The sequence below is a fragment of the Macaca mulatta genome, chromosome 12 (genome assembly GCF_049350105.2).
Source record: "Macaca mulatta isolate MMU2019108-1 chromosome 12, T2T-MMU8v2.0, whole genome shotgun sequence".
Taxonomy (NCBI): domain Eukaryota; kingdom Metazoa; phylum Chordata; class Mammalia; order Primates; family Cercopithecidae; genus Macaca; species Macaca mulatta.
Window position 1 is genome coordinate 25,535,828 of NC_133417.1, and position 27,158 is coordinate 25,562,985.

The 27,158-nt window shown below is 38.8% G+C and overlaps 1 long non-coding RNA gene across 1 annotated transcript; it reads right to left on the minus strand.

Annotated features, from left to right (window-relative positions):
* Positions 1–949: 949 nt before the first annotated feature.
* LOC106992561 (uncharacterized) lies at positions 950–27,158 on the minus strand. The gene is made up of 4 exons (XR_013401978.1): positions 27,011–27,158; positions 25,818–25,908; positions 4,639–4,929; positions 950–2,274 (listed from the first exon to the last, which is right to left on the minus strand). It is a non-coding gene; the product is annotated as an uncharacterized LOC106992561 (long non-coding RNA).

The following is a 27,158-nucleotide window of genomic DNA, read 5'->3' on the forward strand; positions in this document are numbered from 1 at the left end:
GGATAATGAAAATATGGCAAAAATACACAGTGGAATACTATTCAGCCGTAAAAAAATGAAATCCTGTCATTTGTAGCAACATGGATGGAACTGGAGGTCATTATGTTAAATGAAGTAAGCCAGGCACAGAAAGACACATATGGCATGTTCTTGGTCATATACGAGAACTAAAAAAGTTGATCTCATGGAGATAGAGAGTAGAATGATAGTTACCAGAGGCTGAGAAGTGAGTGTGTATGTGTGTGTGTGTGTGTGTGTGTGTGTGTGTGTTGGTGGGGTGTTGCTGGGGGATGAAAAGAGGTGGGTTGGTGAGAACTAACATACAGTTAAAGAAAAGGAATAAGTTCTAATATTTAATAGCAGAGTAGGGTGATTATAGTTAACAACAATGTATTGCATATTTCAAAATAGCCAGAAGAGAGGATTTAAAATGTTTCCAACACAATGAAATGATAAGTCCTCGAGGTGATGAATACCCTAAACCCTGATTTCAGCATTACACATTCTATGCATGTAATAAAATATCACACATACCCCATAAATATGCATAAAATTATGTATCAGTAAAAGAGTTTAAAACTTAAAAGTAGCAAAAATGCCACGAAGTGGTAAAATTACAAATACTACAAAGACTGAAATTAATTGTAGCATAATTCCACAATTGAAGCATTACAAATTATCTTTTTAATTTTACATTTAAAATTACCAAAATATTGTACTTATACATAATATTTGATAACTAGTATTAAACATATCAGATATATCTATTCATATGATTATTATGAAGATGAGTAAATTTATATAAAGCATATGTCAAGCACAGTGCTTGACACATAGAAAGCCTTTGATCAACGATAGCTATTAGTAGCCATCTATTCATCAAACTCCCAAATAAATGTATATCTAAGTTCTGACCCAACCTTCCACTGAAAGATACATTGATCCTTCACTAGGTCATCCATTCCTTTATTTGATAATTCTAATACTTACACACACAATTTTCATATTCAGTCAAAATCTGCATTCCAACTTTTGACTATTGGTATCAGTTTTGCCCTTTGGAGCAACATAGAACATCTACTTTGACATATACATGGCAACCCTTTAAACATTTCTAAACAGCTACCTGCTCTTCCTCAGAGACTTCTGTTTCTTGACCATTATCTTCAGAAAGTTGAGCCTGGAAATGACCACGCTGACCACATTTGTGTGGCCAAGGCAAAGTTTAGACATGGCCACCTGGAGATTCAGTATTATGATTACTCCACCCTTATTCAGGGCACTATATCTGGAGCTTAAGTCATGTGTTATGACTTGGAACATTTTGCTTTGCAAAAAACAGAAACTTAATTAGCTTGAGTTGAAAGGGAAGATATAAGGATCTATTAGGTTATTAGAATACAGTAATACTGAAGGAAGAGAAAGGCAGTGGAGCCACAGGAACAACTGACCAGAGGAATCCAAATGTAGACAGGAGTCTCTCCACCTCTCATGTCCACATCCTCTCTCCAAAGACCCAGTGATAGGGGACATGGCTGCCCATAAATCCAGAGCTTTACTTCTTAGAGTCCAGGCTTTCGAAGACAGGCCAGCTTACCGTTCTTGGTTCTGATTTTAAAATAAACAGAACAGATCCTTATTCTTAAGTTGAATATCAATTTCTGGACCTATCAACTGTGGCCAGGTACCAGGTCATGTTGTGACTTCAGTGCTTTTTTGCAACCATCTGGACAAGGAGAAGGGGCAACTTCTAGAAAAGGTGAACTGGGAGCACAGGGCTGCAAGTGTTTACTACAGAATACATTGTTTTAGTTTTTAGTTTTTGACTAGCAGTTAATTGAACTTCAGTGTAATCTCATGCATTCTGTTCACACTTGTCTCAGTGTCTACCTGAACCTATGACATCATTAATACCTAGTGAATTTTAGCACACCTTTGCAGCCTTTTAAAATTTTGTGTCACAATTTCTCATCCAATATACATTACTAATACCCTTTAATTGTCTGTCTAAAGTCTGGCTTTCACATCTTCATGAGTGGATGATAAAATGGAGACGTTTACAGGCAGAACATTATTGCAGTCCACAAGAAACTTCTTTTAGGATTGACATGGATCCATTATTAAACACCTGGGGGATACAATCATTCAATCAGCCATGATTTCTTAGAAATGAGTCTTTCCAGAAGCACATGGATCTAAGTGTCAGCAACACTGAGGTAAGAAAATTCCTCATCTCCACATCCCATGGGCAGAACCTATTTGGGAGTAATGTTCCTGCAAGATCAAAAAAGAGAAATTCTTAGGGAGCGAACTGAAACACTATTTCTCCCTTCAAATAGGAGGTAGTGCCTGAAATACTCTGTCGCATCATGTAGATCATTATCCCAACAAATTATTTTTCTTGTGAAAACAGAGCTTATAGAGAAGTTTCCCAAAAGCACCAGTCTGACAGCAAGGACAAAGGCTCAAAAGTCCCAAATGGAAGGAGTTGGGCAGGCACTCTCAGTACAGTCTGCAGGTGCTGGCCCCAGGATAGGCACTCATCTAAGCCTTCACCCTGTGCCTTCAGATACCTTTAGGACTCAAAAGCAGTCACACTTAGAACACTCGGATTTTCCTGAATATTTTCTCAATTGGCTTAGCTGGTACCATCTCGTTTTCTAGGTACTTCTCAGGTTTTCAACTAGTGTGTCAAATTAAACCTCATTGTGTTATCAGTGGACTGAATGAACTATGCCATCCATAAACTGTTACGTTTCTAAAAAGTGCACAAATTTTGATGCTAACCAATTGGTTTATTCATTTATCCTTTCATTTGTTCAACAGGTATTAATCGAGCATTTAATTTGTGTTGAGCATTGGGGATAACTCAATTCACAAAACAGTCTTCGACTTCTTGGAACTTAAAAAACCCTCTACTTCAGCCAAACAAGGCTGCTCACTGACCAATGAGCCTTCCAACATTTTCTTGATCTTCTCCATTCCCCCAAAACTCAGAGTTCTTTCCACATCTCGGTCTCCTATTTAATCTCATCTCATTTCTCATTTCTACATTTCTACAGAACTACCATTTGACCCGCAAACCCATTATTGGGTATATATCCAAAAGAAAACAAATCTTTCTACCAAAAAGACACATGCACTCACATGTGCATTGAGCACTTTCACAATAGCAAACACATGGAGTCAACCCATCAGTGGTGGACTGGGTAAAGAAAATGTGGTACATATACACTATGGACTACTTTGCAGCAACATGGATGTAGCTGGAGGCCATTATCCTAAGTGAATTAATGCAGAAACAGAAAACCAAGTACTGCACATTCTCACTTAAAAATGGGAGCTAAGCATTGGGTACTCATGGGTATAAAGATGGCAACAATAGAAACTGGGGACTCTTAGAGGAGGGAGAGAATAAAGGGGTCAAGGGTTGAAAAACTAACTACTGGGTACTATGCTCAGTACCTGGGTGATGGAATCATTTGTATTCCCAAACCTAAGCATCATGCGATATACCAAGGTAACAAATCTGTGCATGTACTCCCTGAATAGAAAATAAAAGTTGAGAAAAAAATTAATTAATTAATTATTTAATAAATCTGTCCCAAAGGGTACCTTCACCTCCACAAAGGCTCCCTGACCCACCCTACAGTGATCTTTCTGCTGTCTGAGTTCTTGCAGCTGAATCGTTTATACCACACATAAGCAGCTAGCAGCTACATTTGAGAGAAAGAGATGAGCTTTAGAGGAAGACAGATACATGTTCAGATACTGCCTTGGCCACTTACTAGATCGTATGTTCATAGGTTATTTGGTATTCCTGAACCACATCTGCAAACTGAAGATGATAACGCCAACTTCATAGAAAATTTGTGAGGAATAATTAATTCCACATAGCATATAGCATATTCTGTTTTAGTCCATTCCTGCTGTCATAATGAAATAATTTAGACTGGGAAATGTATAAATAATAGAAATTGATTTCTCACAGTTCTGGGGCCTGGGAAGTCCAAGACCAAGGTGCTAGCAGATTTGGTGCCTGGTAAGGGTCTACTCTCTGTTTCCAAGATGGTACCATGTTGCTGCATCTTCCGGAAGGGACAAATGCTGTGTCCTCACATGGTGGAAGGGATAAAGGGTCAGGCAGCTCTCCAAAGCCTCTTTTATAAAGACACTAATCCCATCTATGAGGGTGGAGCCCGCATGACTTACTCACTTCCCAGAAGGCTTCACCTCCTAAAACTACCACAGGCCGGGCACAGTGGCTCGCACCTGTAATCCCCACACTTTGGGAGGCCGAGGTGGGTGGATCACTAGGTCAGGAGTTCAAGACTAGCCTGACCAACACAGTGAAAACCCATCTCTACTAAAAATACAAAATTTAGCCAGGCATTGTGATGCATTCCTGTAATCCCAGCTACTCAGGAAGCTGAGGCATGAGAATCACTTGAACCCGGGAGTTGGAGGTTGCAGTGAGCCAAGATCGCACCACTGCACTCCAGCTTGGGCAACAGAGTGACACTTCATCTCAAAAAAAAAAAAAAAAACCAAAAAGCAACAAAAACAACAACAACAGCAACAACAAAAACCAGCACAATGGAGATTAAGTTTCAACATGAATTTTGGAGGGACACAAACCTTCAGAGCACAGCATGTTCTTCCATCCAAATGTCTAGTTTTCTAACAGCAGTGTAGTGAAAACAGCATGGTGGTTCTACACTTCATGGTTTTGCTTCCTTGGAAATATCACCCATGGTGAAACCCCATCTCTACTGAAAATACAAAAACTAGCCGGGCGTGGTAGTGCATGCTTATAATCCCAGCTGCTCAGGAGGTTGAGGCAGGAGAATCGCTTGAACCCAGGAGGCGGAGGTTGCCGTGAGCCAAGATCGCGCCATTGCACTCTAGCCTGGGCTACAGAGTGAGACTCTATCTCAAAAAAAAGAAGAAAGAAAGAAAGGAAAAGAAATATCACCCAATATCTCCGAGTCTGTTTTCTGAAAGGCAAAATGGAGATAATAATTAATTTTTACATCAAAAGGTTGTTGTGAAGAGGAATTGAGTTAATGCACAGAGAAGTCCTTCATGAGCTATGAATCACAGAACACATGGCAGACTCTCCATCCTCATGAATACTATGTAGGTTTCCTCACTTTCAACTCGATTGGGCTCAATTGTTTCTCTCCTGCACCTTTCCTCATTCTAAGGTGTGCAGAAACATTCAGCAATCCTGACCACATCCCACATCTCACACACACACACACACACACACACACACACACACACACACACACACAATTTCCCTGTTCCTATTCTGCTTTATAAACTTTCTTATGAAATATAACATTCATGCAAAAACTCATAAATCTTAAAATAGCTTGATGAATTTTTACAGAGTTTATAAACAGCCATTTAGCTGAATGACAAAACATTACCAGCAACCCACCTCAATCACAGCACCCACCCAAAGTCAGCCATTATGTTGACTTTCATAAACAAAGACTGGTTTTGCCTACATTTTTGTGCTTAATATAAATATAATCATACAGTATCAAATCATATGTGTCAGGCTTATTTAAGTCAACATTAACATCTGAAAACTTACCCTTTGTTCCATGTAGCAGCGGTTCATTATTTTTTATTGCTTTATAGTATTTATTGTATAAATATGCCAAAGTTTATGTATTCATTTTTTGTTGATAAACACATGTTGCTCCAGTTTGCAACTATTTCAGATAATACAATGAACGTTCTTGTATATTTTGGGTGCACTGTGCATGCATTTCTATTGGGTATATAGCCAGGAGTGCAATTGCTGGCTCATAGGATATGCATATTGCTAGTAGAGACTTCCAAACATTTTTTCAAAGTAGTTGTACCAATGTACACTCCTATCGGCAATGAATGAGAGCTCACTTGTTCCATACCCTCACCAATATTTTGTATTATCCATCTTCTTTGCTTGGCTATTCCAATGAATGCATAGTAGTGTCATATTGTGATTTCAATCTACATTCCCTGATGACTGATGAGGTTAAACATGCTCTCACATTTATTGACCATTGGGATATCCTCTTTCATGAAGTGACTGTTTAAGTCATTTGCCTATTTTTATATTGCATTATTTAACTTTTTCTCAATGATTTTCAGTTCTTTATATATTCTGGATATGAGTCTTTTTATATTTATTAACAATATGCTCAATATTGTGTGGCTTATGTTTTCACTCTCTTAATGGTATCTTTTAATGAATAGGAAATTCCTAACTTTAATGTAGTCCAAGTGAACATTTTATGATTAGTACATTTTATATCCCAATTAAGAAAATTTTGTCTACCTGAGATAATAAGTATATCTTCTGTGTTTTTTTCCTAAAAGCATTTATTAACAAATAAATATAAACTTTTGCATATAGATCTACAATCTGACTGGAATTGATTTGTGTAAGATAAAGATTTATTTTTCCCATGTGGATATCCAAATAACAGCGCCATTTATTAAAAAGGTCATCCTTTCTACACTATACAGCAATGTCACTTTTGTAAAATATCAGATAACTATAGAGATGTGGAGTCTCTGTTCTGTTCCATTGGTCTTTTTATCTATTGTTATGTAAAGTTCAATCTCTCTTAATTTCAATAGCTTTATGGTATGTCTCAATATCTGAAAGTGTAAGTCCTCAACATAATCTTTCTTTTTATAAATAATCTCCTTGACTATGTTTTGCCTTTTGCATTCTTATATGAATTTTAGAATCAGCTTGTCAATTTCTACACAAAACCTGCTGAGATTTTAGTTAGGATTGTGTATAATCTAAAGATTAGGCTGGAGACAATTTATATCCTGGCCGTTTTCATTCTAAACTACAAAAATGGGGGGATAGATCTCTCTATATTTAGGCTTTTAAAATTTCTCTTGGCAAAGTTTTATAGTTTTCAGCATAAAGATCTTAAACATCTATCATTAAACACATTTCTAGATTTGAAAGTTTTTATGCTAATGTAAATCATATCTTTTTAATTTTAATTTTATTTGCATTTTTGTTGCCAATATATAAAAATGCAATTGATTTCATACATTGATCTTGGATCCAACAACCATGCCAAATTTACTTATAAATTCTAGTAGTTGTCTCCAGATTCTATTTTAGATTCTCTATGTACAATTTTGTTGTCCATGAAAAGTGACAGTTTTATTTCAGCCTTTTCCAAACTGTTTTTTATTTCTTTTATATAGCCTTATTGCCTTGGTTAAGATTTCTATTTTTCTTTTAATAGATGTAGATGTCCATATCATGCTCCTAATCACAGGAAGAAAGTTTCCAATAATTCCAATAATTCCAATAATTCCAATAATTCACCATCAAATTGATTTCCTGGTTTGCTAAGAGTTTTTATCATGAATTAATACTGCGTTTTATCAAACGTGTTTTTGTAATCATTAAGATAATTTTATTTATCTCCACTTTTCTGCAAATATGGTGAACTATATTGATTTTTTATTCATAGTAAATCACCGTTAGCATTTCTGAAATAAACTTCTTTTGGTTTTGATACCTTCTCTACTTATATATCAAAGAATTCTATTTCCTAATATATTATTTAGAGTATATATATATATATATATTTCATGCTACAAGTTTGTCTGTAATTTTCCTTTCTTACAATTTCCTTAACTAATTTATCTATCAAGATTATGCTGGTCCCATAGAAAGTCTAGGAAGGCTACCTTCTTTTTTATTTTCTGGAAGAGTGTATAAAAATTGGAGTTATCGCTTGCTTTAATATTTGCTACCAATCACCAAAGAAACCATCCAGACCAGGAGTATACTTTGCGCAGAAGTTTGAAATAAAACATTTAAATTCTTTAGTAGATATATAATATTATAATTACTCTTTCTTATTGTGTCAATTTTGGTAAGCTATGTTTTCCAAGGAATTTCTTTCACTGAAATTTGCATAATATTATTTGTAATGTCTTTTTCTCTTTTAAATATCTATAGCATCTATACTAATGTCTCCTTATTTTTTACTGGTATTGGTAATTTGCTCTCTTTTTTACATCAATCTTATCATAACTTTATCCATTTAATATGTATTTTTCAAGAAATTAGGTTTTTTTCTTTATTGCATTAATACTTATTTTCTGCTTATCTTATTTCTGCTTTTCTTTTTACTATTAATTTCCTACTACTTTCTTTGGATTAATTTGTCGTGTGTGGTGATATTTAAAATTGTGTTTTGTTTTCAAACTTGAATTATTGATATGTAGCATTTAATTCTTTTCTAACATATACATTTGAGAATATAAATTTTCCTCTAGGCACTGAATGAATTCTCCTAGTTTTTGCTAATCTGATGATATATTTATTTCATCATCCTATTTGAAAAATATTTTTATTATTATAGAACTCTAGGTTGGCAATTATTTCCTTGAGCGTTATTTATCTGTTATCTACATGTTTTGATACACCATGTCTCTGCTATCATTTAGTTCAAAATATTTTCTAGTTCTTACTGTGTTTCCTTCTTTGATTCATGAGTTATTTGTAATTTAATAGCTTACTTTTAAAGCAGTTGGTGATTTTCTGGTTAGCTTTTGTTACAGATTTCTTGCATAATTCTACTGTCCTCAAAGAGCATATTCTGAATGATTTCACTCCTTTGAAATATATTGCAGCTTGCTTTATGACACAGCATGTGCTAAGCTCTAGTAAACCTTCCATAAGCACTTGGAAAATATAACGTATTTTGTCACTGTTGGATGTAGTGTTCTATATCAGACATTTAGAATGTCCTCAAATTTTCTTTTTCTTTTTTTTTTTTTTTTTTGCTACTATAAGAATTTATACAATCTACATGTTACTGTATATATAACTTTTTATCCCTGTTGGATTATTTCATTTTCTTAAATTCTCTGGAGAGGCATTACTAGGTCCAAGGGTTAAAAATGTCTTTTTGTCTTTTCCTATTTATACAATATTGCTAACTAAAAGCGTTGTTTCTAATTACAGTGTCAGTCATGGTGCATGAAATCACCAAATTTCCCACAGTGTTGAGGGTTGTAATTGTTTTGTTAATAGAGTGGACAGGAAATTGTAACTCGAAATTAACAATGATTTCCATGCCTTTGATAACTAGACAAGATAAACTTTTTTTTAGGTATTCATTTACTATTTCAATTTTCTCTAATATAAATTGCCTATTCATCTGTTTAACAATCTACTGGGATCTTGATAATTTTGGAATAAGTTTGAATGAATAATTTCATAATATCAGCAAATTGCCTTTGGCTTACCTATATGATGCAAATATTTTCCCAATCTATTATCTTTTTAATTTTAGCTTTACTGTTTTTCACTATACAATCATGTTCAATTTGTGAAGACTGGAATCTCTTCCTTTGTTGCCGACTACTTAAAACTCTAACAATGTTTCATTCTTTTTCAACTGTATATTTCTTTATTTTCTTCTCCTAAATTTTTTGTTAATGTATGGTACAGAGCAGGACTGTCCAATAGGGATATAGTGTGAGCCACAAATATGATTTAAATTTTTCTATTAGTTAATTCAAAAAGTAAAAAGAAACAGGTACAAATAATTTTAATTATATACTTTAACCCAGTATCCAAAAATACAGGCATACTTTTCTTTGCATGGTTCCAATATGCATAAATTCCAGTTACCACAACTTAATTAAATAACACTAATCTTCCAACAACATGGTTCAAATTTCAGTTACTGTGGTGTATTAACTCTGTTATATTAACTGTGCATTTTGTTTAACTGTACTTTATTGCATACAGTTAATATACAGTTTTACTTTATTGCATAAAGTGAAAACTTTGCTGCTAGACTTTCAGTCCATAATCACTACATAAACAACACGTGTGCATCAACAGCAGTGACCAATCATGCCATTTCTTTTGAAGTCTATCAGCAATTGGTCACTGTGCATCTGTTATTCAGTCCAAGTGTAGACAGTGAAGCTTGGAGTTGTGTTGATTCCTCGTCTCTCAGTGGTAAACTCACGTGACATTTTACAGAAATGAATAATCGAAAGACGGAATGGCCAACAAAGATGGAAGTGCAGCAAAGAAACAAAAAGTGATATTGTCGGAAGTGAATGTAGGTGTGATTAGAAGATGGATCATGGTGGGGATTGTTGACACTATGGTTGTTCGAAAGTCTCAAGATATGCAGCCAGAGGAACTTAGTGAAGGCAAATGCATGGACATAAACATGGAACATGACTGTCCCCAAAATGATTATGTCCTAGAGGAAGGGACACCAGCAAAAAACTTACATTGGGCCAGGAGCTGTGGCTCATGCTTATAAACTCAGCAATTTGAGAGGCCAAGTCAGGCAGATTGCTTGAGTCCAGGAGTTCAAGACCAGCCTGGGCAACATGGCAAAAACTCTTCTCTACAAAAAACATAAAAATTATTTGGGTGTAGTGTTGTGCACTTATACTCCCAGCTACTAGGGTGGCTAAGGTCAGGGGATCATTCATTTCAGCTTGCAAGATCATTTTCATGGTTCTGCACCAACACACAAAGCAAAGACTGTCCCTATTATCATTATAAACATGCAACCAGTATAAAAGTTTGGGGATATATTACATCCTCTTTTTCACATTAAGTCGTTGAAATGTGGTGTATATTTCATACTTACAGAACATCTTAATTCAGACTAGCCACATTTCAAATGCTAATAGCTGCATCATAGGCTAGTGGCTATGGTATTTGGAAACCCAAATCTAGAGTGTCTTTTCTCTTTAAATTAGAGATTAAAAGTGTTGGTGTTAGTAGGAATACAAGTATCTGCCTGGAAATTCTCTTGTCCAAATAAATAACTGTTTAATATAGGGAACAATACAGAGATGCACTTTCCCCCTCTGTAGGTAGTATTGAAGGAACTGACATTACTTCAGCTCCCTCTGGCAAAGTGGCTGAGAAAATAAGCCTTAAATTGTTCTCATAAACTCATTGAATTAGCCTTGTTGGAACAATAAGAGACAAGAAAGAAGAACTATTCAGTCTTCCTATGAAAACACTATTTCATCCCCAATGGGAGCTGACGCAGCTTGGCTCATCTGAGCTGCAGGGAGATTTTTCAGAGCTTTTGGGTTAACACGTCATCTCTGAAATATGTCACACAGGTTCTCAGGGCTGCTCAAGAGTAAGTAATCTACATGGAGTTTTGAACATACTTTTGCCAGTTAGAGGAGTCAGCAAACTATTTATTTGATTTCCTGCTCAGCCCCACATTCTGGGAATTCCCAGAGGCCTAATAGGAATGGCAACAACACCTGCTTGCCTGTCAGTCTGCAGGCATCTTTCTTCCCAATATTCCCCAAATGACTACCCTGCCTAAAATCCTAATGTCTCTAGATTTGTCTTGGGTGAACAAGATTATAATGTTTCTACATTCTTGTCTCAGCTCTACCTGACAATTGACCCATAAATACTTGTACACAGTTAAATCTTCAGTTAGATGTGTGCGTGTGTGTGTGTGTGTGTGTGCGCGCACGCACGCCCATACGCTCATGCTGCTATGCCTAACAAATTCCTCATTCCTTAGGAAAAGAATGTAGTGAAGTGTTAAAAGCACCATCTTCAAAGGCAAACCAAATGAGCTCAAATTTCAGTGCTATCACTTACTAGCTATATAATGTTGAACATGTGTTACTTAACCTTTTTGTGCCTCAGTTTCTTTGTCTATTAAATGGGAATAGTGCCACCAACATTATGTAGTTTATACAGGGATTAAATGAGATAATATATGTAAAATGCTTAGTCAATGTCTGCCACCACCAACATTATATAGTTTACATAGGGATTAAATGAGATAATATATGTAAAATGCTTAGTCAATGTCTGCCATACTGCTAAAATAGTAGCCGTTCTTTATTGTTACTACCATTATTTTGCTATTATGTTATTATTACAACTTTTGCCTAAAAAGAGCCTTGCTTGTGGTGCCTTTAGTCCTCTCTTTGAGTGGAACACATAACAAAGGAAAAAGAATCCAGCTCCAAAAGTGGCATTAAGGAGTAAAGGTTTTCTTGGACAAAAGGATGCTGGCAAAAGGCTATATGGCACCCCAATAGTCTGCAAAACTTCTCGAAAGTCCTCTTCACAACGTATTTCCCAATCATCCCTCTCAGATCAAATCCCTCCTGCCTCTCTACAAAGCTCCAGCCCATACCAGCATCTTCACTTACCTACTTTCTGCTCTTTGACTCCTGCCTGCCACATATTTTTATTTTTATTTCACTTCCTTTTTGGCTCATTGGTAGCTTCACATGATAGAAAATGTTAAAGACATAAAAATAATTTATCTTTTTCCCATCTATATCCTCAGTTATCCAGATCCCCAGAAGTAACCACTGTAAAAAGAGATATTCTATATACAGATAGCAGATAGAAACACACACACACACACACACACACACACAACACACACCATTTTACACCACTGCAACTTGCTTTCACACATAATAAAACTTCAATATTGTACCATATTAATATCTATAGAGTTGCCTCCTTCTCCTTAAGGCGCTGCATTGTTTTCCATTGGATAAATAAGCCATAATTTATTTATCTATTCCCACATTAATAGACATTTAAATTGTTTTACTATTTGGTTATAAAAATTGCTGCAATAAGTAACTGTTCATATATGATTTTACACATCTGTAAGATAAATTTCTAGAAATTTAATCATTGAATCAAAGGGAAGGTGAATTTTTAATTTTTGTAGATTTAGCCAAATTGTCCTCCATGTAGGTTATGCTGACTTAGCCTCCAGTTAGTAAGGTTAGAGAGCATTAGCTTTCTTACACAGGTTAAGTTTTCTAACATTTTCCATGCCCTTTCTTATGCAGAGTAGTCTCAGCCTCTTCAATTGTGTATCTCCAGCCATATATTCTGATGGAAGAATGTTTCTGTCTCTTCTACATTTTCCCCCAATTAAATAGCTATAAACTACCTGAGACATCCAGGCTGTCTTCTGTCCCATAACCTCCAGCCCTCAACCCTTCTTTTCTTCCTCCATGATACTCCTAGGACCTGCCTTGTCTGGGGTCAACTTGCCTGGTGCTGGGAAACCTCGAATTCGCCTGCCTGAAGGCAAATGGCTAGGTTCGGGGTGAGATGTCCATCCCCCATCCAGAGTGTGAAGCATCTGCCGAGGGAGGCAGATGATGTCAATCAAATCCTTTTCCTTTGTGATTTTTCCAGACTCCCTTTACTAAACCATGGCTTATGTGTGCATGAGAATACCATACATCCCCAAGAGTGAATAAATTACAACTGTATGCATCAACATAGATGGATCTCAGGAACATATGTCCAGCATAAAAGCAAGTCACAGAAAATACGTGCAAGCAGAATACCATGACACAGAGCTCTAAAATGAGCAGATTTAATTTTTACAAATGCAGGTATGCGTGGTAAAACTGCACAAATTGTAAGAGAATGATAAGCACAAAATTCAGGATCATGGTATCCTGGGGGTAAGTGAAGAAGGTGGGCTGGTGTGATCGGGGGGCACACGGAAGCCTCCCATGGTATGGTCATTTTCTATTGCTTAAGTTGCATGGTGGGTTCCTAAGTGTCCGTTTTATTATTCTTAATTATTTCTATGCTATTTATATTGTGTTATATATACCAACTATTTTATAATATGTTTTCATAAAAAGCTACAAAAGAAGTATGAACGAGAAAGATGGTCATGATACATTAAGTAAGAAAAAAACGGATAAAATTGTGCATATGACATGATTCTGCTTTGGTTTAAAACACACACACACACACACACTCCATATTGATATTCACCCAATGATAATAATGGTTATCTAGGTTGTGGAATTATAATTTTAAAGAAACTTTTCTTATCTTTCTGACATATATTTCCCAATTTTTCAACAATGATTTTTTTCTTACTTTTGTAATGAGAAAATATGATGAAATATTTTTTTAAAAAATCATGTGCTAAGTGCTACCACCAGGCAGTTACATATAGCTAACACTTACTGACCTTCCTCTGAGCCAGGTTGTCGGTCAAGTGCATTACATGTATTTTGTAATTGGAAGTACTATTTTCATTTCACCGAGGAGAAACCAGAAGTCCAGAGAGGTTACATAACTCACTCAAAATCAGATAGAGAATGGTAGAGCCAGGATTCAAATCCATCTGTCTTCCTATTAAGCATGTGCTCTTAACCAAGCTTCTGTGCAACATTCAACAGTCTACAGAAGCCCGAAGGAACCATACAGTGTCAAGAAGTGTTAAGGGTTTGCTTTACTTTTTAAGCTAATAAGCCAGGCTGTTATTTTTCATGAATGTTGGCAGAAGACCCAAGACCCCTCGATCAGAGGCAAAAGTCTTTAGTAGTCACAGCCCAGTAACAGCATGAACATGCTGTTGGTTTGTATCTGTTCCTCACGCTGCCAGGTCCCACAGGGACAACACAGTGAGGGTGTGGATGAATGCATGCACCCAAGATGAATTGTGTTGCAAGAAAGGAACACTGAACATGGGAGATTCACTGCTTTTATAGGAAGCAGGTGCAAGCCTGCTCTTTGTGAGAGAGGTTACTTCATCCTGCAACACTGCTCCCTGCAAACACGATTCTGAGAAGGCTCTTAGGAAAGAGATGCATGGTCTTGAATTCTCTGCATATCGTGCAAAAATGTGCAGGGCCCATGGCAGACTGTGCTCCCAGCTTATAGTCAAGATTCTTTGAGCTGCAAATTACAAAAACCCAGCTTAAACTTAATTAAACAAGAGGAGGAATGACAAAAAATGTATTGACCCATGAAACTCCTGTCTCTCTCTCTCTGAGTCTCTCTCTCTCTGAGTCTCTCTCTCACTGTCTCTCTCTCTCTCTGACTCTCTCTCTCTCTTTGTGTCTCTCTCTCACTGTCTCTCTCTCTCTCTGACCCTCTCTCTCTCTTTGTGTCTCTCTCACACTACCTCTCTCTCTCACACACACACTGTCTCTCTCTCTCTCTCTCTCTCTCTCTCTCTCTCTCTCTCTCTCTGTCCTCCTATCCTCTATGTGGTCTCCATTCATGGACAGGCACTCCCCTGTGATCATAAGCAAGCTGCCTGTAGCACCAACCCCAATGGAGCATAACAGGCCTTCTCTCACTCTTCAAATGGAAGTCCTAGAACCAACTCTCAATGGCTATGTCTGGCCTGGATTGGGTCATATGTCCATCCTAAACCAAGTCTTGGGACCAGGGGATAAAGTACTCTAATCACCCATCCATGGGTTACCTGCCCGCTTCTGGAACCAGGATTGGGATCAGTCCCACCCCAATCATGTAGACTGAGAGTGGGATTTTCTTCTCCAGAATCAGAATGCTGGTAACAGAAGATAAGGCAGTCAGTGCTCAGCAGACAAAACAAACATTGTGCTGTGCCCAGAGAGTGATTATCTCTAAAATATCACATACAACAAACAGTGAGCTAGTTGGACTGACAAGATGAAATGTGATGGATTCCAGTAAGATTTGCAAAGTTCCACAAAGCTCAGTGGTAGTTCCGTGGCTGACTGCTGGCACTCCCTGTGACTTCTGACAATTGAGGCAGTTATCAGAAGCCTGGAGCAGCTTGACTGCACCCAATTGCAGTGCACATGGGGATTTCCCAATACAGAAAGAGGAGAAAAAAAGAAAAACAACAAGGAAACCTTTCCTCCGAGCTAATCAGTATATAATTGATTCCAATGTCCTCCTTCAATCTGAGGCATCTTTTTTTCCGAACTCACGTAAAATTAAGAACCAGAACCAGGAGCAATATTCCAATATAGTCACACCCAAAGGAAAAATCCATTTGCAAGAAAATATCCAAAGTTCCCAGTGTTGCTATTGTTAGCACACAATGTTTCAGAGGAGAAGGGAGTGTATCCTCATAGTGGGTTGGCAATTCCGGGATATAAGTTGTAGAACCAAAAAGATTGCACCACTCTCAATGTGTGGCCTGAGTCAGGGCTTTTCAGAAGAAAAACCAGTTCTCCTTCACAGCCGCCTCCACCACCACCCTTTTCTATTTTCAATGAAGTTGAATTTAAATCTGTTGCAACTGTAACAATGACAGATGAGAGTTACCATTTTTCAGTGGCTCCACCTCACAGAAGGGCTGATAACTAAGAATGTCAATCACAAGCACAGTTTATCCTAGCAAAATGCCCTCGATAAAGGGTGATTCAGTAGAGGCTGGGGCAGAGCATCTATGAGTATGTGGGAGAAGGACTCATCGGTACAGAGCAGCCACCCCAGAAACAGTTGTTGATTTGAGCTAAATTCACTAAATAGCCCTGCTCTCTCATTTCTACCATGAGATGCTACTTCTCTTACTTCCGCCAATCCACTGAGTAAACATGGAAATATTGTCATTTCAGGAACGAAGCTTTGTAATTAGGGAGAATGTGTTGGCCAGAGGAAACCGATCCCAGACCTCACAGGCATTATTGCCTGTTCAGCATCCTGGGTCTCATCTCCTCTTCTCACCGCCTGAAGACTAATTAACAGAATCCATGCCATTATACCTAGCTCTCTAATCTTTATTATCATGAATGCTCTTTCCAAAGAAATGCTCATCCTAGAGCAAGAGTTCCTGGAGGGCAAGGACCAGGTACTGGTTATCTCTTGCTGCATAATGAGTAACTCCAACACAGCAACTTAAAACAGAAACATTTATTTTCTCATAGATTCTGAGGGTCAGGAATCCAGGAGGCTTAGCTGGGTGCCTCTGGCTCAGAGTCTCTCCCAAGCCTGCAAAGTGTCAAACAGGACCAAAGTCATCTCAAGGTTCAACACGCAAAGAAGCCAAGCTCCCCAATAGGGCTATTAGTAGGAACTAGGTCTTCAGTTCTGGAGGTATCAGTTCCTTTTCTCTGGATCTATTCTTTGGGAAGCTTGTGGTATGGCAGCTGGCTTCCCTATGAACTAGCCAGACATAGAATGAGCAAGAGGAAAGCCACAGTCTAATTGTTGATTGGAGGTGGCATCCATCACTTTTGCCATATTCTGTTTGCTAAAAGTAAGTCACTAGAGTCAGCCCATATTCAAATGGAGAGCATTCACAAGGTCAAGAGTACCAGGAGGTGCAGCTCATGAGGGCCTTCAAGGCTGCCTACCAGCAACCACTTCTCATTCACATGGCTATTCCTGGCACCTAATAAAGGACCAGGCAAATGGTAAGCTTAACAAAGACTTGTTGCACTATATTTAATCCAGTCTGAAAGACTCACCAAGTCACATCAGCTAGAGTGGAACACATACAAGGAATAGACAAAGAATGTTGTGGTAGGTATGAATTTCATGCCACCAACTCAAGTGTGCAAGAAATACAAAATTTTCTATAATGCCTTTGAATTGTTATTTGAGCCCTCTTCCTGTTAGAGTGACAAAAATGTAATCTCAGTCCATGGGAATTCAGTTCCCCTTTGTCCAGGGTAGTTTACCATTCAAGAGAGAGTACTTAGTAGCAAGTCATGGAGGGAAATGGGAGGGCATCTCCTAAGCCTCAGTTACAGGTGTTGGCTAAAATGTGCCTCACCCCATTTGCTCCTCTATCACCTGTCTACATGCTGAGACTCCTGTCCATGTGAGCCCTTCAGGGCTGCACTTTTCTGTGCTGTTTATGAACCATTGTGAAGCTTCTGGGCCAGAATAGGACACAAGAGTCTCAGCCAGGCTCTGCATGGCCCATCTTGCTAGATGTCCTGCTCAGACACAGCCCACCTAGCCTCTTGCAGCCTTCTGGAACTATGGCCAAGGATGAGGGCTGCCAAACCTCTCTGCTTTCTAGCCCTCCAACCCCTCCACAGTGACATGGGCTCCAAGGACCTGCCTTTGAAACAGGTTGTCATGGTCCTCTCAGGCTTGTTGACTTTTCTGCTCTTTCTGCTCTTCTTGCTGCTTCTCTGTCTCTCTCTCTCCTCCTCACTCTGAGCCTGCCCTCAGCCTGGAGGATGTTTCTGTAGCCCAAGAGCAGGAAAGTAGGGAGAGAAGCTCTTCTGTGTTGACCTTGAGCATTCCTCTCAGAGGCACTCCCACTTCCCCCATCTTCAGGCTTTCCTATTACACCTCACCCCACCCAGGGCACCTCACTGCTTCCCATCATGGGCCAGGCTCCACAAACAGGAAGCCAGTGACTAGCAGGTTACCCCTCCTTTTCAAGCTCCTCCCCGAGGCAATGAACACAGGTGGGAATCTAGCCTGCAGAGGAAGGAGGGGAAATTATTAGAGGGGTTTTATTTAAATGGCGAAACTTTCAATAAATATTATTTTTTCCAAAGGCAAATCATTTGCACCAAGCCAGAAGCCTAGAAAATGTTTAATGCTAAAAAAGAAAGGACAACATAGGGAGTCAAAGAACACACATGAAGATGCAAGTCATGCTAGTTACATGGACAGGTGGGAAATGGGAAGGGAGGAAAAGAAGTGCTATGTTCATCTCTCTGTCTGATGACTTCCTCGCCCTCTCTCCCCACTGTCTGGGTCTCACTTTACCTGGGCCCTGGCATGCTGCCTTGGCCCACTCCTGCCAGCAGGAAGAAGCTGCTGGGCCCTGGGAGCTCCTGAGCCCTCTCTGCATGATTTGGGCGCACACCTGGGGAGGGGTATAGTCTTCACTTGCTCCAGCAGGAAGGGAAGCCTGCAGGGACCCATGCCTCACCTGTAAAACGTGGCCCTCTAGAAGGAGGTTGAGAATCTCAGGAGGTGGAGGGTGCATGATTTTTCATGCACAAATAACATGCTAGTAATAAAAAAACACAAGACTTGAATTATTTAGCTACTTTGCTGTCTTCAAGTTTCTCCTTAATTCTCACATTCAAAAGTTAGCTATGACTAACTCTATGTAACTGGTAAAGAAACTGAGATCAGCAAGAGAGGGATTTGGGAGTTGAGTTCAGATATTCTGGTTCTAGGATCAGTGACCTTTCCACTACAATATGGCAAAATGGATGTTTCTAAGTACAAGGTAATACAAATCTGAATGATTTTCTGGACTGGTATAAGCAATCAATTTACTTCATTCTTTTCTTCAATAGAGCGTCTTGACTGAGAAAAAAAAAAAAAAAAAAAGGACAATTTTTTATTTCTCCCCTTTGTTCCAAATATAAAGAAAGGTGATGCCAGCAGGAAAGATTAGAATGTTCTCATGAGATTTCTGTTTGCTTGCTTTCTTTTTTCTTTTTAATAAAAACTAGTAATTGAAGGTGCCAAAGAAAAATCTTAGAGGTATTTCTGTGGCTGAATTGGTTCATCTGAGCATACTGCCAATTCACTCAATTGGCAGAGCATCCAGGGAGCAAAGTTTCCCAAGCCAGGTGAGGCAAAGTCAGCTTTAGACAACACGAGAAGCAGCTTGGGATACAATCTCCTTCCTTCACAAGAAGTCAACTCTTTAAAAGCACCAAGTTGATCTTGAGCTACTGGGAATCTTTATTCAGTTTATGAAGGCCAGTCCTGCTCATGCCTCACTGTTCTGTGGCTGAGACACTCTGGACAGAAAGATAGACCTGCTTTAGAAGAAGGGTTTTCTTGCTAACTAGAGGTTCCCAAAGTGGGAGCTGATTTTTTTTGCAAACCAGACAATGACTCCATAAATATACCAACCAGTGGCTGAAAACAGACGATTTAACATTTCTCCACATTTTGCTCTATAATTTCTGAAGTATGTATAGACACTACTATGAATTAATAAAATACAAATTCACTTAAAAGCATTCTCTAGTTCATAATAGTTTTTGGTCTTATGTACTTAGGCAATAAAATGATGCTTTTAATAGAAAGTAAAAGTTGTATCCTTTGAGAAGTCAGTAATAATGGTTTACATTATAAAAGAAGCTTAACCCTCAGAAATGCTGGGAATCATTGATGTAAGTTACCCAGATGATCCATGCTCAAAACATCTTGGAAACAAAAAGATTCAAACTGATCTTGGAGTACTCCCCAAGCTGATCTACAAATCAATGCATTCCTTGTCAAAATCCCAGCTGGCTTTTCTTTCTTTTTTTTTTTTTTTTTTTTTTTTTTTGCATAAATTGACAAAGTTATCCTAAAATTCATACAGAAATGCAAGGAATCCAAAATAGCCAAAACAATCTTGAAAAGGAAGAGCAAAGTTGGAGAACTCACACTTCCCAATTTCAAAACCTACTACAAAGTTTCAGTAATTAAGATTGTGTGGTACTGGTAGAAGGATACATATAGATCAGTGGAATAGAACTGAGAATCTGGAAATAAATCTTCACATTTACAGTCAATTGATTTTTACGAAGGGTATGAAGAATGGGGAAAGACTACTCTTTTCAACAAATGGTACTGGGACAACTGGATATTCACATGCAAGTGGATTTTTTGGACCCCTACCTCACACTATATACAAAAATTAACTCAAAATGGATAATAAACCTAAACATAAAAGCTAAAACTGTAAAACTCTTAGAGAAAAACATAGGAGTACATCTTTGTGGCCTTGGATTAAGCAATGGTTTCTTAGATTGGTCATCAAAAGCAAAAGCAACAAAAGAAAAAAATAGGCAAATGGGATACCATCAAGGTAACAAACTTTTTTCACTTCCAAAAACACCATTAAAAAGGTGAAAAAACAACCCACAGAATGGGAGGACATATTTGCATAATATATACTGTCTGATAGGCAACTAGAATTCAGGATATCTAAAGAACTCTTAACCCAAAAATCAAATAACCTAATTTTTAAATGGGAAAGGATTTGATAGGCATTTCTTCAGAGAATACATTGTACAGATAGCTAATGAGCACAAGAAAAAATAGTCAACATCATTAGCTTTGAGGGAAATGCAAATCAAAACCACAGTGAGGGACCACCTTACACTCACTAGGACAACCAGAATCAAAAAGATAGACAATAACAAGTGTTAGCAAGAATGTCGAGAGATGGAAACCTTCACACATTGCTGGTAGGATTGCAAAACAGCATAAATGCTTTGGAAAGCAGTTTGCCAGTCCTTCAGAATGTTAAATGCAGTTATCCTATGACCCAGAAATTTCATGCCTAGGTATTTACCCAAGCAAAAGCATATATCCTCACAAAACTCATACACAAATATTCACAATATCATTAACTATAATAGTCAAAAAAGTGGAAATAACCCAAACATTCACCAACCGAGGAACAGATAACCAAATATGGTATATACACATAATGGAATGTTATTAGGCAATAAAAAGAAATGAAGCACTGATGTATGTTAAAACATGAATGAACCTTTAAAGCAGTATTGCAAGTGAAAGAAGTCACTCACAAAAGGCCACATTTTGCATTACTCCACTTTTATGAGATGTCAGGAACAGACAAATTCATAAAGATACAGAGTAGATTAGTGGTTGTCAACGGCTGGGGCTGACTGCTAATGGATATGAGATGTCACCTGGGGTGACGAAAATGTTCTGAAATTTGGTAGTGGTAATGGCTGCATAATTCTGTAAATATATCAAAAATTACTAAGTTGTGCAGAGGTGAGAAAATGTTTTCTGTGAAGGGTCAGTTAGTAGATATTTTAGGCTTTTGGTCCCATATGATCTTGTTAGACCTACTCTGCCATTGTAGACCAAAAGCAGCCATAGACAATATGTAAATGCGTGTGCATGGTTGTGTTTAAATAAAACTTTATTTACAACAGGCAGCCATCTTCACCCCACAGGTATAGTTTGCCAACCCTTACTGTAGACAATGAAAGCTTTTGAGGCAGGGGCCATGCTTTATTCATTTGTATGTCTCTAATGGCCTAGCCAGTAGGAAGAACTCAATATATGCTCACTTGAATTAGATAGAAATGCCCTTGCACCATCTCCCACCCTTGTGCAAAGGAAAGTACTAGCATTTCTCATTCCTGTCAGCCTTCAGTAGCACATAGGGCTGTAGTGACCAGCTGTATGCCTGTTGGCTGTGGAAGAAGTCCTGCCGCCACAGACAGCTGAGCCTAAGATTGCAAAGAAGGGGACAGAAATAGAGTAAGTTCAAGTGCTTAAGATTAAAATGTGGAGCCCATTTAACACTTGAATTGCCTTATTCCTAGAAGAGCAGAGTTGTGGTCTAAGTGTCCCAAGAACTACTCTGCCTAAGAGCTGTGATCTTAGTGCAGACCCAAGCATCCCTAACAGATCTATCACATCAAGTGGAAACAGTCTGTGGTTCTTGTCTGAGAAAGGGCTTCAACCTACTGTTCTAAACCTAGTTAATAAGGCTCTGCTACAGTCTTTACCTAAGAAGCTCATCTGCAATATTTGTTCAACTTCTCCAAGGAGAGAGCATGGATAAATTACAGCATTTGCCATCCTGACTTAATGGGGTTGCTTCAAATTGTGCATGTTCTAAAACTATTTGCTCCAGCACAGGCTAAAAAGAGAGATGCAATGATGAGATTTGTATTGCATTAAGGGCAGTGAGGGAAAATGTGCCCTATTTTCCCTCTCTGGGTTTTCCCCGTGATGGACAACGGGGATGCTCCATTGATCATTTCCGCTCTTGTGCATTCGCAGGTCTCAGCTGTCCCCAAATAACACAGCCCTGCTGCCCTCCCTTTGGGAAGACTTCACAGAGTAAGCAATAAGGACAAGCTTTGAGCTTTCTTCCAGTGATGGGGACAGATATAAGTCTTCCATACCCTCTGGCCTATTTAGAGCTTAGTGACCTAAGTACATTGGCTTATTATAGAAACAGTTGAAGCTGAAAATAATTACAGATATATAACTACACATTTCTATAACACTGCATTCCAGTTGTTGGATACTCAAGTGGAGAATATGATAGGAGATGTAATAAAGGGAGCATGTTAAGGAGTCTTCTAGGCAGCAGCACATATCAGATAGAAAAGGTGTTACAAACTATGCTTCTTTTCTTTGCATAATGCTAATTTATACGTTTATAATGTCAAGAGAAACAGACTATGAAGTTTGGAAGATATAGTTATTCAATATATTGATCTGTGTGTTTTTTGTTGTCTTTATAAAGTTTCAGATATCAGAGGGAAAAACCATCAAGTCTATTACTCACTGAGCTAGAAGGGACATGAGAAGTATCTGTATCTGGTATCCTTTATAAGGCCCCCTGGGAGCAAAGATAAATAGATCACAAGCTGACAACTGGAACCCAAAAGCCTTAGTTCCAGATGAGTGTGTATAACTCAGTAATTCTTCATGGCTGTGATGCTCTAAAATTATCAGCTGGACTCCTTGCTGCATCCCAATGGACAGCATTTCAGAAACTGGCACTTAGGGGATCAGGTAAGTAGAAGGCATGGACACAAGGATAGAGTTTCCCCATTGAAGCTGTTAAGCGCCTTACAAATATTTTTACTTATAGAATTCCCAGCTTCAAAACAAACCACATCATTATGTGAATTTGCCTCAATAAATTAAAAACAAAAGGCTGTGTGATGTGGTTAGGCTTTGTGTTCCCACCCAAATCTCATCTTGAATTGTAATCCCCATAATCCCATAATCCCCACATGCCAAGGGAGAGACCAGGTGGAGGTAATTGACTCATGGGGGCAGTTTCCCTCATGCTGTTCTCATGATAGTGAGTGAGTTCTCACAAGATCTGATGGTTTTATAAGGGGCTCTTTCCCACTTCGCTCAGCACTTCTCCTTCTTGCTGCCTGTGAAGAAGGTCCCTTGTTTCCTCTTTGCTTTCCACCATAATTGTAAGTTTCCTGAGGCCTCCCCAGCCATGCTAAGCTGTGAGTTGATTAAACTTCTTTCCTTTATAAATTACTCAGGCTCAGGAAGTTCTTTATAGCAGTATGAAAATGGACTAATACACTGTACCATTAGGACACTTTCAGTTGCAAGAAAGTGAACTTACTGAGAGGTTTAAACTAAAAGTTATCAGTTCATATAACAAGAAGACTAGAGGTAGGAAGCGGACCAGGCATGCTGCATTATAGTCACAGCTTCACAGCTCTGCAATTCCTTCCATTACCTCCTGTACTGGCTTCATCCACAGGCTTGTAGTAAGATGATGACAGCCAGTCAAGGCATCCTCTGGCAATCTCAGAATTCAAAGAGCATAGGTCCAATATGCAAATGCCTATCAGGCCTCTAATTTATCCCTAATTAGTTTGCTTATATCATTGGCCAAAGCAAGTTACCTTGCCAAGCCCACAGTCCATTATGGGAGACACTGCACAAGAGTGTGAATATTGACAGACATGGTCCCTTGGGGGCCATGAATGGAAAAGTCTATCAATGAGGCCACAGTCACATCCCACTTCCCCTCCTGACCCCCCAAATTTGTCATCCTCTAGTCTCTTCTGGCCCTGAGCCTGTGTCCCAGTTCTGCTCATGGTGCTTCTGCCATCTCCAGTGAACTGTCACCTTTAGCAGCTTTGTCTATATCCACAATCTAGACCACGGATAACCTACAGAAGGCAGCTACACCATGGTCTTTTCAGTCCAGGACTTTTTTTCAGATTCTACTTCCTTCATTTTTCTTTGAAGTTCTCCTCCCTCATCTGCTTATCCTTCTTTCTGTCTATAAATGTTACCATGCTCACCCTTTCCGCCTAGCCTCTTCCAAATGACAACTGCTACTTAGAACAAGCTGCTTGGTTTTTATTATTGGGCTTCAACCCAAATTCTGCCCCTTAGATGACTTTTTTTATTTCTATGCATCAAAGATGACCTGTAAGTGATGCCGACTTTTGGGTTCCATCTGGGCATCTGGGTCTAGCACCTTTGACTGATTGCTGAGGACAGCACTCAGGCATCTATATTTGACTCATAGTCTTGAGTCCTTGACTTGGAACTCATTTGTGACCCCAGTTCCTCTAGGACTATAAGTTGCTCCTCCTCCCTCCAAAAGACTTGAGTTCCATCCTGAGGCCTAGCCCAGAAGTGAAGATTTTGCTATAGACTGACACACTCCCCCAGTACTAAGATGCCCAACATCCCAGATGTTGGACCCCATCACTTTCCACTGTCTGCTTAGGATACCCTGACACTTCATGTATGGACAAGACACTCAAACCCGCTTAAGCAGGAGATGGAGATTTATGGGCTCAGGTAAGCAAACCATAGGAAAGGGAAACTGGTCTCTGAAATGAACACAGGAACTGGAACAGAGCCGGGGCTGCTTTCTAGCCCTGCCTCTCACCATGGCTATTTATAAATGTCGGCTTCACCTTCACTCTCTAAAGACAATTTCCTCCAGTGGCAGGAACCATGGCTACTGACGGCTCTAGAATCTCCAGTGGGTATGAATTTCAACAGCTGAGTAAAAAGCCCTTAAGTTTCTACCAGAGCAGATGATTTTATGCCAAACCATTTAGCAGTAAAGAGAGAAGAAAGACAGAGGCTTATAGCGAGAAAGAAAAGAAACTTTCTCTCTGAGGAATGTGAATCTCCTTTAAATTATTAGGCCCAGCGAGGCAGGAGAATGAGACCACATTCCCACATACCACTTCCCCTCCTGAGCTAAGCATACCTCTTGAATATGCTTGCTTTGTGGACTCTAGGCTTATTTTCACAAGTAGCTCAAAATTAACTCAATGACACTACATGTTAGATATCCTTAGGTCATAATCTATACTTCAACAATGTATAGCCAATAACTAATGAATGACATTTCTGTAAACCAAAGAGAATTCCTGACAAGCAACTTTGTATCACCCCTCTACGTATCCCCTTGCTTTTGCCTTTAAAAATCTGCTCGTAGCAAAGGCCAAACGGAGCTCCTATCCAAGGTCACTTGGGCCTGAATCTTCTGAGCAGCTGTCCTCATCTTGGCCCAAATAAACTCTTTACTTACATTAATTTTGCCTCAGTTTCTTCTTTTAGGTTGACAGTAGCTTCTTTAATAACATTATTTTTTTTTCTTTCTCTTCCCACACTGTTTTGACCTGTAAAAGAGAAGGGAGAACAGAAACAGGAGGGTGAATAACAAGCAGGTGAAGCCCACAGGACATCTGGATCCTGGGCAAACCAGCCCATGGGGCCTCGATGTCCTCTTCAGGGGGTTCACAGGTGATGGTGCAAGACCCATGAAGCTATCTCCACTTTGAGAAGGCTTGGAAAATGCTTTTACACCCTTGTTTGGGTGCATAAATCCAAAACCCTTATCCATGACCTTTGGAATGAGATGAGTTTAAGCACTTTTCAGATTTTTAAAACAAAATATAGGGTAGTATACAAGATATACTCCCCATGGAGTATAGAACAGCCCCCACAGTCAAATCCATTAAACATTTTATGGTAAAATATATACATATTCACACTTTTAGGATACTTAATGTTTATGTAGACACTCCTGTTAGTTGAGTTCAGGTCAGGTTTTGCTACTAAATGTGTAATATAAAAAGTTGGTTTTCAGAGTTTGGGGATTTAAGAATGACGGTTAAGTGCTTGTGGGTCTATACTAGAGATGTTGAAAGTGATAACTAAAAGCCTGGACTATTGGTTCCCAGGGTTAGAGACCAACTCTAACCAGAGCTAGAGTCTGTGATTGATTGAGCCGTGTGCCTGCTCCCATGTACCATGTCCCTACCACCAGCCATGCCTCCCCATTCAAAGCACTGCAGAGCAACCTTTCCCCATACTTCACACCTCATTGCTACCATCTGTCTAAGAACCTACTTGCAAGAAGGAACTGAAACCAGCCCAATTATCCCATAGAACTGATGTTTATGGTCTTTTTTATTAAACTTAGAAATGGACTCTCTCAGTCTTAAAGCTTAAAACTTAATATTTGTCTTATCTGAGTTCCTTCCTCAGGAAACCAACCCTCAGACCTCCTGCTAGTATCAAAGAACTGAAATTTACCAAATCACTCATCCAGAAAATGAGATGCCAGACCCTTCATTCCATTTGATCGCTTCCTTACCCCTTCCTAATTCTTTCCTTTTCACAATCCCCACCACCCTACCCACCACAGGCAGCTACATTCTTTCCCTGCTATATAAATCACCAATTTTAGTTGGTTGGAGGGACAAAGTTAGGACTTACCTCCCAGCGCCTCACTTGTAGCACCCAAATAAAGCCTTCTTCCCTGGCAATACTTGTCTCAGTGACTGGCTTTCTGTACAGCAAGCAATGAAACCTAGATCAGACCCCTGGCATTTTGGTAATAGAACCTACATTTACAATTGTGAAC